The 14,641-nt window shown below is 42.8% G+C and overlaps 5 non-coding genes and 1 pseudogene across 5 annotated transcripts; 1 reads left to right on the top strand and 5 right to left on the bottom strand.

Moving 5' to 3' along the window:
* Positions 1-7,883: 7,883 nt before the first annotated feature.
* LOC127587600 (uncharacterized) lies at positions 7,884-7,952 on the bottom strand (annotated as a pseudogene).
* A 238-nt stretch (positions 7,953-8,190) lies between these two features.
* LOC127617018 (U6 spliceosomal RNA) lies at positions 8,191-8,299 on the top strand. Its single transcript, XR_007958793.1, has one exon. It is a non-coding gene; the product is annotated as a U6 spliceosomal RNA (small nuclear RNA).
* A 199-nt stretch (positions 8,300-8,498) lies between these two features.
* On the bottom strand, positions 8,499-8,612 carry LOC127616913 (U5 spliceosomal RNA). The gene has a single exon (XR_007967238.1). It is a non-coding gene; the product is annotated as a U5 spliceosomal RNA (small nuclear RNA).
* Positions 8,613-11,693: 3,081 nt separating this feature from the next.
* On the bottom strand, positions 11,694-11,807 carry LOC127616858 (U5 spliceosomal RNA). Its single transcript, XR_007967225.1, has one exon. It is a non-coding gene; the product is annotated as a U5 spliceosomal RNA (small nuclear RNA).
* A 603-nt stretch (positions 11,808-12,410) lies between these two features.
* LOC127616866 (U5 spliceosomal RNA) lies at positions 12,411-12,524 on the bottom strand. Its single transcript, XR_007967227.1, has one exon. It is a non-coding gene; the product is annotated as a U5 spliceosomal RNA (small nuclear RNA).
* Positions 12,525-13,130: 606 nt separating this feature from the next.
* LOC127616970 (U5 spliceosomal RNA) lies at positions 13,131-13,244 on the bottom strand. The gene has a single exon (XR_007967254.1). It is a non-coding gene; the product is annotated as a U5 spliceosomal RNA (small nuclear RNA).
* Positions 13,245-14,641: the final 1,397 nt, after the last annotated feature.

Here is a 14,641-nt window from a genome sequence, read left to right on the forward strand (position 1 = left end):
CAATAAAATTGTTAGTTATTTAGTAGAGCTAAACATCTCTTTATTTTCGCGATAAGCAATGAAGATGAACAAAAAGTTGAACCAAGCAACAACACTTTTGTGGGCCGAAGGCCCACCTTACCAGCCTTCCGCAGGAACTAGCTGATGAACGGCCCGGAGGGCGGCGAACCAGCTAGTTTAAGATAAAGTAAAAATGGAGAGGAGTCGCATGTGACATTGAGGAAAAGTCAGGAAAGAAAGTCAGGTTCACAGATGTGGTACATTTTGTGGACAAACAGGCAAAAATTGCTTCCTATCCGTTGTTTGGCAACATACAAGAACCTGCCTCACCAAAACAAAAGCATGAAAAGGAAAAAAGGGAGAATGATAAAAGGTACAAGGAAAAGAAAAGTGTTTTTGCTACTGATGTCACATCTGTCACGAGCCCACCCGAGCAGGAAAAAGGGAACACATCCGCCGATAGAATTGAAAAGCAATGTGTATTTTGCCAAAAGAAAGGACACACCTTGGATTGTTGTAGAATAATCAAGCAAAAGCCAAACATAGAAAGGCTTGATTTTCTGAAGTCTAAAGGCCTGTGTTTTGGATGCTTAAAACAGGGACATTTAAGTAAAGGCTGTAAGAAAAAACATATCTGTCAAACATCTTCTCAAAAGCGTCCCACCATCCTGCATTTTGATCGAGAGGAGTCTGCCTTCTCTGCGGAGGAGAGCCAGATAACCCAACAAAATGTCAAAAGTTCAGCTTCCACCGACAATGAAACTTGTGGTTGTACTGGGGCCGGAGAAGCAGCTGTGCCCTGTCAATCGTTCCAGTGAAAGTCAGGTGTTTGAGGAGCAACAAAACAGTTGAAGCATATGCGTTTCTCGACCCAGGAAGCACTGGAACCTTCTGTACAGAGGAGCTAATGAGGAAGCTTATGACAACAGGAAAAAAGACAAATATCTTGCTTCGAGCCATGGGAAATGAAGGGATTGTCAGTACCAATGTCGTCATGGGACTTGAAGTCAGTGCTGTGGATGAAGATAACTTTATCAAGCTTCCAAAGGTTTTTACACAGTCTAAAATCCCAGTTAGAAAAGAGAACATCCCACAACAAAGTGATGTGGATCGATGGCCATACTTAAGAGATGTTCAACTGAAAAGAATTGATGGAGAAATAGGTTTGTTAATCGGAACAAACTTACCAAAGGCACTTGAGCCGTGGAAAGTCATAAACAGTGATGGGAATGGGCCATATGCAGTCAAGACTCTCCTAGGGTGGACTATCAATGGTCCTCTGAAGGAAGAAAATGCCAGTGGGGGGAGTTTTGAGTGGCCACGAGTATCAGTAAACAGAATCTCAGTGACAACATTAGAGGAGCTCACTGGGCGTCAAGTAAAGTTGGACTTCCCAGAACATGATATGGCTGAAAAATTGGAAATGTCATTTGAAGACAAACGGTTCATGGACTCTGTATCAAATTCAGTGAAGATGGTTGACGGCCATTACAGCATTGGCCTGCCTTTTAAGAACAAAGACATCATTTTCCCAGATAATCGTGTCTTTGTAGTACAGAGAGCAGAATGTTTGAAACGGAAACTGATGAAGAACCCGCAGCTTCATCAGGATTACTCTAAATTCATGGCACAAACGCTGACGAATGGCTATGCTCAGGAGGTTCCTACAGAAGAAGATTGTAAAAGTGACAAGAGGACGTGGTACATCCCACATCATGGGGTTTACCACCCAACAAAGCATAAGTTACGGGTGGTTTTTGATTGTGCTGCCACATATCGAGGCACCTCCCTAAATTAATCTTTATTGCAAGGGCCTGACTTGACAAGCTCTCTCATAGGAGTGCTAACAAGATTCAGGCAGGAACCAATAGCCTTCATGACTGGCATTGAAGGTATGTTTAATCAGGTCAAAGTTCCCCAGGAAGATGCTGATGTGTTGAGGTTTCTGTGGTGGCCGCAGGGAGAACTCACTCAGCAGTTGAAAAAATACAGCATGGTCGTCCACATTTTTGGCGCAACCTCGTCGCCAAGTTGTGCGAGTTATGCATTAAGAAAGTGTGCAGAAGACAATCAAGCACATTTCAGCTCAACAGCTGCCAACACCATTTTGAGAAACTTTTATGTAGATGATTGTCTAAAATCTGTTGGCACTGAGATACAGGCAATTGCTCTCATACAAGACCTAGAGGCTATGTGTGCTGCTGGTGGCTTCAAACTCACAAAGTGGGTTTCCAATAGCAGAAGCGTGCTCGCATCAGTAAATGAGGAGGAAAGAGCCGATAAAGTCAAGATGCTGGATCTGGAGAATGATTGTTTGCCAATCGAAAGAGCTTTAGGAGTCCAGTGGTGTGTGGAGGCAGATACATTGCAGTTCAGGGTCTGCATACAAAGCAAGCCACTCACAAGAAGAGGAGTGCTTTCAATGGTCAGCACTATTTATGATCCGCTTGGTATCTTCGCTCCACTTATCCTCCCAGTGAAGCACATTCTGCAGGAACTATGTAGGACAAAGCATGCATGGGACAATGACATTCCAGAGGCACTGGCTATGCAGTGGCAACAGTGGGTGATGACCTTAGACCACTTAACCACCTTTTGAAGTAAAAAGATGCATTAAACCAGCCAACTTTGGAGAAATTACTTCAGCACGGCTTCACCATTTTGCAGACGCCAGCGAGAAAGGGTATGGTGTTGCCAGCTACCTGAAACTGTCAGAACCAGACTCACTGCGCCTTCATCATGGGAATGGCTAGAGTTACACCTTTGAAGCCAGTGACTATTCCCCGACTTGAACTGACTGCTGCAGTTGTAGCAGCAAGAATGGATAAGATGATAAGAGCTGAGTTGGACATTAACTTGACAGACTCTATCTTTTGGACGGACAGCACATCAGTCCTCCAGTACCTTAACAATGAAACTTCGAGATATCGTATATTTGTCGCCAATCGAGTAGCTACAATTAGAGACACAACAGAAACATCACAGTGGAGATATGTGAACACATCTGCCAACCCAGCAGACTACGCTTCGAGAGGGCTGACGATTGATGCCTTTCTCAAGGCAGAGACATGGATCATGGGTCCAGACTTCATATCAAAGCCGGAGTCTGAGTGGCCAGCAGTGCCAGACAATGTTCACCAAGCTATCATTAACGATCCTGAGGTGAAAGAAGTATCAGTATATGCATTTGCTGCAGAGGAAAGCATTAACGTGACACATCAACTCATTCACCATTACTCAAGCTGGTATCAACTAAAGCGAGCAGTTACATGGATCCTTGGATTGAAACAAATACTGAAACTCTTCTCTTCAAAAGGAAAGGAATTGAAATCTTCTGAAGAAGAAAATGTAGACAGTCAAAGGGTTGAAAAACAAATGAGAGACTTCAAGGCAAAGTTTCACACAAAACCCCTCTCTGTAGGTGACATGGAAGAAGCTGAAAGGGCAGTTCTACGCTTCAGTCAAGCAGCCAGGTTCCCCAAAGAAATTGCTATGCTTGGAGCTTGTTTCAAGGATAGCTCTCTCTACCGGCTGTCACCAGTTTTCCAAGATGGCGTTCTTAGAGTGGGTGGCAGATTGAACGAAGCATCGATGCAAGAGGAATCAAAGCATCCTGTAATTTTGGCCAGTGATTTGCACATCACCACTCTTATCCTTAAATCTGTTCATGAAAAGCTTGGACAGAGTGGTAGAAATCATGTTTTGGCAGAGGTTCAGCAGAAGTATTGGATATTGAAATCCCATGCAGCTGTCAGGAAAGTACTCTACCGGTGTGTAACCTGCAGACGTCACCATAGAAAACCAGAAAGTCAGCTCATGGCGGACCTTCCCAGTGAGAGACTTACACCAGAGGAACCACCTTTCACAAGTGTTGGTGTGGACTACTTGGGTCCATTTGAAATCAGGGGAGGTAGGGCCATGGTGAAAAGATACGGTGTAATTTTTACTTGCTTGACAGTGAGAGCTGTACACATCGAAGTGGCACATTCATTAGACACAGATTCCTGCATTCATGCGCTACACAGGTTTCATAGCAAGAAGAGGACAAGTCGAGTTGATACGTTCTGACAATGGAAAAAACTTTGTCAGTGCTGAAAGGGAACTCCGAGAAGCAGTGCAGTCCTTAGACAACACAATGATTCAAAGTGTCATGTTGCAAAAGGGCATCACATGGATATTCAACCCTCCTTACGCTTCCCATTTTGGAGGAATATGGGAAAGGCAGATAAGGACACTGAGGAAAATTCTCAGTTCAATACTACACCACCAAGCAGTGGATGATAAATAGTCGCCCCATCTCCAGAGTCTCTACAGACTAGGGATGTGAATCTCAGCACTGAGGACGATTCGATACACATCTCGATGCACTACCAGCGATGCGATACTTAAACGGTACATGGAATTTTCTGGCGACACGATGCGAGATGTTTCACCGTCTTCACGATGTGATACGACACGATACACATTTAGTTCAAATCAATGCGATCCGATACAATACAGTGCAATTTGTTGTCATATTGTGCAATTAAACATGATGCAAATACGCAAAGAAAAAAAGTTGGAATTCTGTATGGTATTGCAAAAAGTAGACCACTTTATTCCTTATAAACAGTAGAACGTGTAAAACAGCTTATTTAAGCCCTTTCACAATTGGGTTTTGTGCAAAGAAAATGTAAACAATTTGGCACCTGAGACTCACAGCTGTTGCTGTAGTGTAAACACAAACAGACTACTCACTGAGTGTCTTATATGAAATATCCATCTCCATAGGACAGAAAAAAAATACAATTGAAACAATGTGGCAGTCACAGCCTCAAATCTGCTGTGTGTATTGTAGCGTACACAGACCACTCTCACTGAGTGTCAAAATGAAATGTCCAAAAGAGTCATCCATATATAGTTTTTCCTTGCGCGGTCACAGTGAGCTGCAAGGGGAGCCCCAAAATAAGAGGCGATTTTTTTTTTCTGATCCTGACCTGGTTTGCCAAGAGTTTCTCCGGTGTCCAACGAGGAACTGGACGGGGAGGCGCGGGGAGGGGGCGGGAAACTTGTCGGTGACGTGGTGCCATCGTTTTAAGTGGTCTGCATATTTGTGGTGCTGCCGTTGTATGGCTTCGTAGTGCGACATTCTTTGCAAATTACGGAGCTTTTATCAATCTTTCCGTCTTTCTTTTCGAAGCCGTAGTATTTCCAAACATAAGATTTGAATGTTGCGGCTGCATTAAATATAGTAGTTTCCTTGATGCTGCGTGCGCTAACTTCCATAGTGTTTTGCTAGTTGTGGACTGGACTGTATGTGACGCACGCTACCGTATTGATTTCGTATTTCGTTTAAGTGTATTGTAGAAGTTTTATTAATCCATTTGATAAAGCCTTAATTTGTGTTCAAGAAAATAAAGCGATTCATTTTTTTTGGATCAACGATGGCGGCCTAGTGTATTCCTTGTCGTCGCCGTGGAAAGGAAAAGCCCGTCGAAGAAAAGCACGAGTCAAAAACCTACATGCCCTGCTGACGTAGCGACAAAAGGATAGTAAGTTGCCGCTACAAGCAGCAACAAAAAAAGACAAATCCACAATGACAATTCAGTTATCAGGTGAAGCATATAATAGTTGCATATTTGAAATTTGTAGTTCTGCCAAAAATGTTATGTCTTAAACTTATTCTTTGGTGTCTCTGCAGGTCTTTCAGTTTGGATGAAACCTGATCAAGGAGAGTAGTTGAGGCAAAGACACATACCACAAAATTAAACATATTGATTTTTTTTAATCCACAGACCTTGGCAATGATATGTTGTCTTCAAAACTGTCTTTTTTTTGTCTTGGGCATTTTTTGTAGAGTGATTTGAAAATGTCAGTCTAAAATTTATTCTTGTGTAAATTAAAAGTGTATCCTATAAGCACTAAATAGATAGTTGCCAATGTTGTCTTTTTTCCCCCCTTTTCTTGTCTGGGGCAGAACAGAACAAAAACTGGCCAAATAACATCAGAGGGATTTATGAATCTAAAAAGGTTCTCTGTGATCACCTGTAGAGAGCAGTGGTTTATTATTCTATTGTGTTCATAACAAATGTTAGTTTTGCATAAATTATTCATATACTGTACGTGTTTTAATGCATGACCAATTTAATGTAATAAACATCACATTTCATTTCAACTTCATAAATCATATCCATTTCAAAGCTGACATCTTGGAATAGGTACGTTTTTAATTGAATATATTCAGAGCCACATGAGGGCAGTACCACATTAGACAACAAGCTTCAGTTTGTCGCGTGCATCGTGCTGGGATGGAGAGGTGGGTGGGGGGGGGGCTCATTTCACGCAACCAGGATAAATTCCTGTAACATCAGCTGTAATGGATAATTGTGAAAATATTTCACCCTGGTACACGTACTAAAGATAAATTCCAATAGAACAAATGTAATCCAATCTTACCCAATAGTCAGATATTTATACATTAACCAAAATATTATTCGGACAGATATAGAGAGCATTTTAAAATGTGCTTCTCATTGTCGAATTTGTATCTATAAAGCTAGATTTATGTATGTATATATGTATTCCTTTATTTATTTTCACCTGCTGTCTTTGTGAACTGTACTGCATGCTGCTGAAGTGTGAATTTCGACCAATGTTTACCAAGTACAGTAGATGACAGTTAGTCATGCAAGGCTGTAAGTGCTGTTGCAGGGTCTCAATTAGATTGAAATCTAGTACCGGAGCAAATCCGCCAAAACATCCATTACCTGCGCAATTTATGGTGGAATTATCATGAGGTAAAATAGATTCAATCCAAGCTGATTTTGGATGAACGGTGGGGTACACCATGTACTTATTATCAGTCAGTCACAGCAGTGACACGGAGGCTGCGTTCACATTACATGGGTCAAGTAACACAATTCCAATATCCTTATTCCCATTTTGCCCAATTTGGTTATGTGTCATGGCTGTATAAATGAAAACAAACGCATGGAATCAGATATCCTCAGATCCAAATCCGGCCTTGATTGTGGTGATCAAATTCAGAAACAAACACATCTACCTTAACAAGTATCATCCATCCATCCATAAATCCATTTTCTGCCAACCAATTGCAGTCTACCCAAATAACATAGATCAAAACAAACAAACAAACAAACAAACAAACAAACAAACAAGCAAACAAGCACCCAAGTAACTCAGAACCTCGGTGAAACTGTACAGTAGACCAAAGATGTGTAACATGACCATGGATAATAATCGTCTCTACTCACAGAGGACCTGATTGTGAAAAAACAGTTATTGTCACACAAATATTCATATCTGTATACTTTACATCAGTCAATCCGAGGGGTGTTAGAGGAACCCCCCCAAACATTTGTGCAGGTCATCTTTAACCTACGGTGACGTGTAATGCCTCACCGGAAGTTGTTAGCGCTCAGCAGTCTACAGCTACAGCTTGTGATCAGAGTTGTTGCGCTATATCTTTTATTGTTATCATTATTCTCATTTAGAGTTTGTTTTGTACAATACACAGAGGGGACGGGCAAACAATAGAAATCTGGAGGGCCGAGAGAAGCATTTCTAAATGGTACGTGTGAGCTACGATTGTTAACAGGCTGCCTAAGTGCATCGCATGCCTCAGCGTCAGGCTATTGCTCATCATGGCTTACGTATGTACGTGCATGTTTTTGCACACGTGTGTGGTAACGGGTCGATCGTGTGAGGTTGGTTGATCGAAAAGTAGATCTTCGGTGAAAAAAGTTTGGGCACCCCTGCTGTACATACATTCAATTATAGATGCGCAGGAAGGCAAGGCAGGGCAGGACCCGGGCAGGGCATTTGCAGGGCAGGTAGACAGGCAGACAGACAGGCAGGGAGGCAGGCAGGCAGGCAAAAATTCAAAAATTTGGATCCGCTTCACGAAATTGCGTGTCATCCTTGCGCAGGGGCCATGCTAAGCTCTCCCTATACAGTCAACCATCAAAGGTGTCTTTTATCAGTGTCTCCTCAGAAGAATCCTGAGGTGTCATTTAGATGGCAGCGGTGGAATTCCAACCCACGCTTCACACAAGACTAGAGTCCAGATTCCTAATTTTTGGGATTTGTCTGGAATCCGGCCGCTGCTCACCCACGATTCCATGGCAAAGGTCTCCACCGCCACTTTTTCTCAAACATGCTTTAAAATGAAGCCCACAGGTTGATCTATTTGTGCTAGTTCTGGCAGCACATATGAAAAATTGGATTATGATACAGAGAAGATTAGCATGGCCCCTGCCCCAAGCATGACACGCAAATTCATAAAGCAGATCCAAATTTTGAAGTCCGCAGATTTAGTTTTGTAAACAAGCTCCGCGCCGCAAGTTTTTCTTCCCGGTTCCGAAATAAAATTTAAATGGGGTTCATGCTCCAAAATCCACCGACCATGGAGGTACTATCAAGTTTATTTCCAGAGAAGTTCACACACTTTTGAAACCATAAGCTGGAACAACGGTAAATTTATCTTGAACACTGAAAGATTCTCCGGCAGAGCAGAGCACAGCAAAAATTGTTCTTTTCTCATTCTGTCTCTCTCCACGGAAATCTTTAGTAAAAGGCGAAAGATTTGTACGATTTGAAGAGAAACATGAGCTATGATAGATGTCAGCTGTGAGAAAGATTAGCCTTTCGCTGATACCCCTGACGGTCAAGGTGTCACTGTGAGTCTGACGCACAATGGACGACATCGGCGGTATTCGACATCAGCACACTATGCAGAGTTGGCAATAGCTCTCTCTGCACAGTCCACCAGGACAAACAGGTCTGCTATCCTAAGCAGAATGCTGTACTGAGGTGAGATTGAGATGGTGGCGTTGTAATTCCCACCCTCTGTTCACACAAAACTGGAGACGAAACCCAGCAAATTCTCGTCTTCAATTTCTCCCTCCCGGGTACGCTCCTGTTCTCTGATCGAATCAACGAACATTGTTACTCTTCACCGAAATCTGTGCTAAAACACAAACTGTCTATGATCAAGCAGTAAAGGTGTAAAGTCGACTTCCCGGCCCACAGTCGTGCTTGGTTTTTTGACAAACGAGCCTGTCAAAAAAAAGAGCCTGGAAAGAAAACCTAAATGGTAGTGATGGGTCCATGAGGCCTCATGAGGCGTGTCGACACACTGACACATTGTGTTGATACTGTGCTGATACTGTGTCACTGACCACTGCCACCTGCTGGACCTTCAAGATCCCTGCAGCCAACCCACTTAACAGACTGAACTGACTGATAAATTGTTTTGTATATTGAACATATAAAATATACAATTCGGTAATAAATTGGCAAAAGGTGAAGGTAAGATATAAAAAAAGGAAAAGAAAATAGTCATCATCACAAATATGTGTTCAGAGGAGTAGAAAGAAGCAAAAAACCTACCCCGAGTCCTACCCCTTCCTATATATGAATTGATCATTTTTCTAAATAGGAAAGAAAGTCTAAATATCAACAAATGCTTTTACCCTTATGTATGCTGTACTAATACATTTTTACATTAGGTTTGTATATACAGTACATACTCATTGGAGCACAAGTATATGTCGATTTTCTCATATTCATAATGGATGCTACATTTCATTAATATATTAAATAATCTCATCAATGTATTTCTGATGTATTGCTATATTTCATGAGTGTATCGAATTTATCATCTTAATTCTGATTTGTGTAGTTGTCTTGTACTACTCTCGAATTCATTTTTAATCTCAGCAAGAGAGTTCCTCATTTTACTGGTCCGTTTCTGAATCATTCTACAGATTTACACCTATTACAGATACACTCCTTTGTGTGATGTTCGTTTAGTGTTTTGGATTTTGTATAGATTAGTACCCCCTAAATTATGACAACTTTCTCAAATTTTAAAAAGCTTCTGGATCTTTTGGCAAAGGTTATTGTGTGCTTTGTACATTAATTGGGCGATTTTAAAGTCAATCAGGTCATGAGATTTCATTGTTTAATTTGATAAACAGTGGATTTGTGGGTCCATTTGGAACCAGTGATTGTTCCGATTGCTTTGTATTGTAGTTTTAAAACAGTTTTACTGGCATTTCCCCATATTCCCACACAATAGGTCAAATATGGAAGTAATAAAAGTATGTGTACAAGGATCTCTTATTCAGCACATCCTTAGTTTTTGGGAGGATCCCTATGGTTTGGGATATTTCTTTTATTATCTATTATGTAGCTGCCAGTACGGTTTTGCATCTACAACTGTTCCAAAACATTTTCATAAGGTCATTCATCGATTTGATGATGAAGTGTACAATATCATTCACATCCATGCATTCATTTTGCAACATTCAATGTGTTCAAATAATGTGAAGATCATTTGAATGAGGATGCTTGTGGGCTTTTATTTCACAAATTTTTATTGAGAAAAATAAGATGCTCCAATGTTTTAAACTTCAGCCTGTTGCGTCTTTTACAAGCGATTTCTCCTGCTGTGGAGAACACACGCTCACAAGGGACGGATGAGGCTGGCGTACAAAAGGAACTCCTTTGCGAGGTGGGAGAGGTTTGGGAAAGAAGTGTGTTGGTCCTTCCAGTACAGCTGCTTCCTGGAACCTTGATTGTCAAACATGGAGTGGAGAGTCAACCAATAATAATTACTGATTGTCAATTAAATCATCAACATAGCAACCGTGAAAAGATGAGTGAACGTTTGTATACCTGGCGTAATACTGGGTGTATCGCGAACTTCATTCTCATGCCTCAGCATGGTGGAGGTGCTTCTGTTGGTGTATGACAATTCGACCCGGCAAATTCGACATTTCACCTGTAATGAAATGTGAATAAGAAGTAACTAAGAGTTACCTTGAAATGTATTCGGATTAGAATGGTACAACACATGTCAATAATCTGAGAGGCACTCGGCGAGTGCCTCTCGCCGAGAGGCTCTCGGCGATATAAGGCGATTTGAATAAATAAATAATACCTTATTCTCCGGGACATCAAAATGGTCCCACACGGTGGATGATTTGCGTCTCTGCTCCATAATCGGCAAGGAAGGCAAGGCACGAACACGAAGTCTGCACTGACACGAACTTCGACAAGCGAGCGTGAGTGAGGTCTGGCTTGTTTCGGCAAGTGGCATTGTGTCGCCAAACCCACTTCCTTATAAACACTGTGCGGCGGGCTTTTGCTGCGTCAATGCCCTCTGCACTGAGTCGACGCCCCCTGGACTAAGTGGCGCAGCCTGTACTGTGCCAAGCAGCCGATGCAGTCTAAACTGCACCGGTGCAGTTCACGTGTCAATTAGCAGCCTGGACTGTGTCAACGCAGCCGATGTGTCAATTAGCAGCCTGGACTGTGTCAACACAGTCGATGTGTCAATTAGCAGCCTGGACTGTGTCAACGCAGCCGGTGTGTCAATTAGAAGCCTGGACTGTGTCAATGCAGTTCACGTGTCAATCACGTGACATAATTAAGCAGGCACATGCATCGACACGTGGTTTGCTCTGTGAGCCCGGCGCATGTGTCAATGCATCGACACGTGGTTTGCTCTGTGAGCCCGGCGCATGTGTCAATGCATCGGTGTCGCTGGACCCATCACTACTAAATGGGGTTTCTGCTTCAAAACCTACTGGCCGTGAGAGTATTATGAAGTTTCATTCCAGAGAAGCTTACACACTTTTGATAACATAAATCGGAATAACGGCAGAACTATTTTGAACACTGAAAGATGCTCTGGCAGAACAGAGCACAGCAAAAATTGTTCTTTTCTCATTCTGTCTCTCTCCACGGAAATCTTTAGTAAAAGGCGAAAGATTTGTACGATTTGAAGAGAAACATGAGCTATGGTAGAGGTCAGCTGTGGGGAATATTAGCCTTTCGCTGATACACCTGACGGTCAAGGTGTCACTATGAGTCTGACGCACAATGGACGGCACCAACGGTATTCGACATCAACGCTCCATGCAGAGTTGGCAATAGCTCTCTCTAAACAGTCCACCAGGAAAAACAGGTCTGCTATCCTAAGCAGAATATTGTACTGAGGTGAGATTGAGATGGTGGCGTTGTAATTCCCACCCTCTGTTCACACAAAACTGGAGACGAAACCCAGCAAATTCTCGTCTTCAATTTCTCCCTCCCGGGTACGCTCCTGTTCTCTGATCGAATCAACGAACATTGTTACTCTTCACCGAAATCTGTGCTAAAACACAAACTGTCTATGATCAAGCAGTAAAGGTGTAAAGTCGACTTCCCGGCCCACAGTCGTGCTTGGTTTTTTGACAAACGAGCCTGTCAAAAAAAAGAGCCTGGAAAGAAGACCTAAACGGGGTTTCTGCTTCAAAACCTACTGGCCGTGAGAGTATCACAAAATTCCATTCCAGAGAAGCTTACACACTGTTGATAATATAAGCTGGAATAATGGCAGAATTATTTTGAACACTGCAAGATGCTCTGGCAGAACAGAGCACAGCAAAAATTGGTCTTTTCTCATTCTGTCTCTCTCCACGGAAATCTTTAGTAAAAGGCGAAAGATTTGTACGACTTGAAGAGAAACATGAGCTATGATAGATGTCAGCTGTGAGAAAGATTAGCCTTTCGCTGATACCCCTGACGGTCAAGGTGTCACTGTGAGTCTGACGCACAATGGACGACATCGGCGGTATTCGACATCAGCACACTATGCAGAGTTGGCAATAGATCTCTCTGCACAGTCCACCAGGACAAAGGGGTCTGCTCTCTGAGTCTCCTCAGCAGAATCCTGAGGTGAGATTGAGATGGTGGCGTTGTAATTCCCACCCTCAGTTCACACAAAACTGGAGATGAAATCCAGCAACTTCTCATCTTCAATTTCTCCCTCCAGGGTACGCTCCTGTTCTCTGATCGAATCAACGAACATTGTTACTCTTTACCGAAATCTGTGCTAAAACACAAACTGTCTATGATCAAGCGGTAAAGGTGTAAAGTCGACTTCCCGGCCCACAGTCGTGCTCGGTTTTTTGACAAACGAGCCTGTCAAAAAATAGAGCCTGGAAATGGAACCTAAATGGAGTTTCTGCTTCAAAACCTACTGGCCGTGAGAGTATTATGAAGTTTCATTCCAGAGAAGCTTACACACTTTTGATAACATAAATCGGAATAACGGCAGAATTATTTTGAACATTGAAAGATGCTCTGGCAGAACAGAGCGCAGCAAAAATTGTTCTTTTCTCATTCTGTCTCTCTCAACGGAAATCTTTAGTAAAAGGCGAAAGATTTGTACTACTTGAAGAGAAACATGAGCTATGACAGATGTCAGCTGTGAGATAGATTAGCCTTTCGCTGATACCCCTGACGGCCAAGGTGTCACTGTGAGTCTGATGCACAATGGACGACACCAGCGGTATTCGACATCAGCACTCTATGCAGAGTTGGCAATAGCTCTCTCTGCACAGTCCACCAGGACAAAGGGGTCTGCTCACTGAGTCTCCTCAGCAGAATCCTGAGGGGAGATTGAGATGGTGGCGGTGGAATTCCCACCCTCGGTTCACACAAGACTATAGCAGAAATCCAGCAACTTCTCGTCTTCAATTTCTCCCTCCCAGGTATGCCTCAGTTTTCTGATTGAATCGGCGAACATTGTTACTCCTCACTAACATCTTTGGTTCAACACAAAGTCTGTTTCTGGTCCCTCTCTCTGGAATGACCTCCCACTGAACATTCGGCAAGCCTCTTCGCTGCCCATCTTTAAAGCCCTCCTCAAAACTCACTTGTATTCTTTGGCGTTCGACTCAGCATGACTTAGATTTGTTCTTGATTTTACTGCTTGGTGCTTTCTACCGCCTTTATTACCGATTTGTCTTACTGTTTATTGTGCATGTTAAATCTCTCCATGTACAGCACTTTGTATGCAGCGATGGCTGTTTGAAAGTGCTCTATAAATACTGTTGACTTGACTTGACTTGAATGATCAAAGGGTAATGTGTACAGTGACTTCCCGGAGAATCGTACTTGGTTTTTTTTAACGCAGTGATTAGATGCTCAGCATACAAAAAACGAGCCTGGAAACTTAGCTGAAATTGAGTTTTCACTTCCAACCTGAACTGTTCAGGAAATGTCTTCAAGGATGATCTCAACAAACCTTCAGCCATTTTGCAGTAGCACGTTGACATGGTCGCCCCCATATTTGTTAGCTTCAACACTGACAGACGTTTTAAAACAGGGGTCTCAAAACAGTTCCTGGGGAGCCGCTGTCCTGCATGTTTTCCAAGTCTCACTGTTGCAACACACCTGACTCAAATGAAAAGGTTCAACGTCAGGTTTCCATAGAGCTTGCTGATGAGATGGTGGTGGAGTCGGCGAAAAGGAGCAGGAACCTCATTCGAACTGGCCGACGCCAAGGCGTGATCGCCGATTTGGTTCGACCCTGCGGAAAAGGGCTGGGCTCGTGTCGTTAAAGGAATTTGCAAGCAAGAGACTTGCGTACTACACCATGAGCTGTGCGTGTTTTGAGGCTGATTTTGCTTACAGACGTGCGGATACGCTTGAGAGTTTCCACTGAAGTCCTGGACACATATTTGGGGTCCTTTGTTTGGGTTCCGGCTGTTGCCCACTCCTGATTCCATGGTAAACGTCTCCACCGCCACTGAGGGGTATTGCTCGCAAAGATGGTTTAAAATCAAGGCCGCACAGGGTTATGTTT

This window comes from Hippocampus zosterae, chromosome 1, assembly GCF_025434085.1.
Source record: "Hippocampus zosterae strain Florida chromosome 1, ASM2543408v3, whole genome shotgun sequence".
NCBI lineage: Eukaryota > Metazoa > Chordata > Actinopteri > Syngnathiformes > Syngnathidae > Hippocampus > Hippocampus zosterae.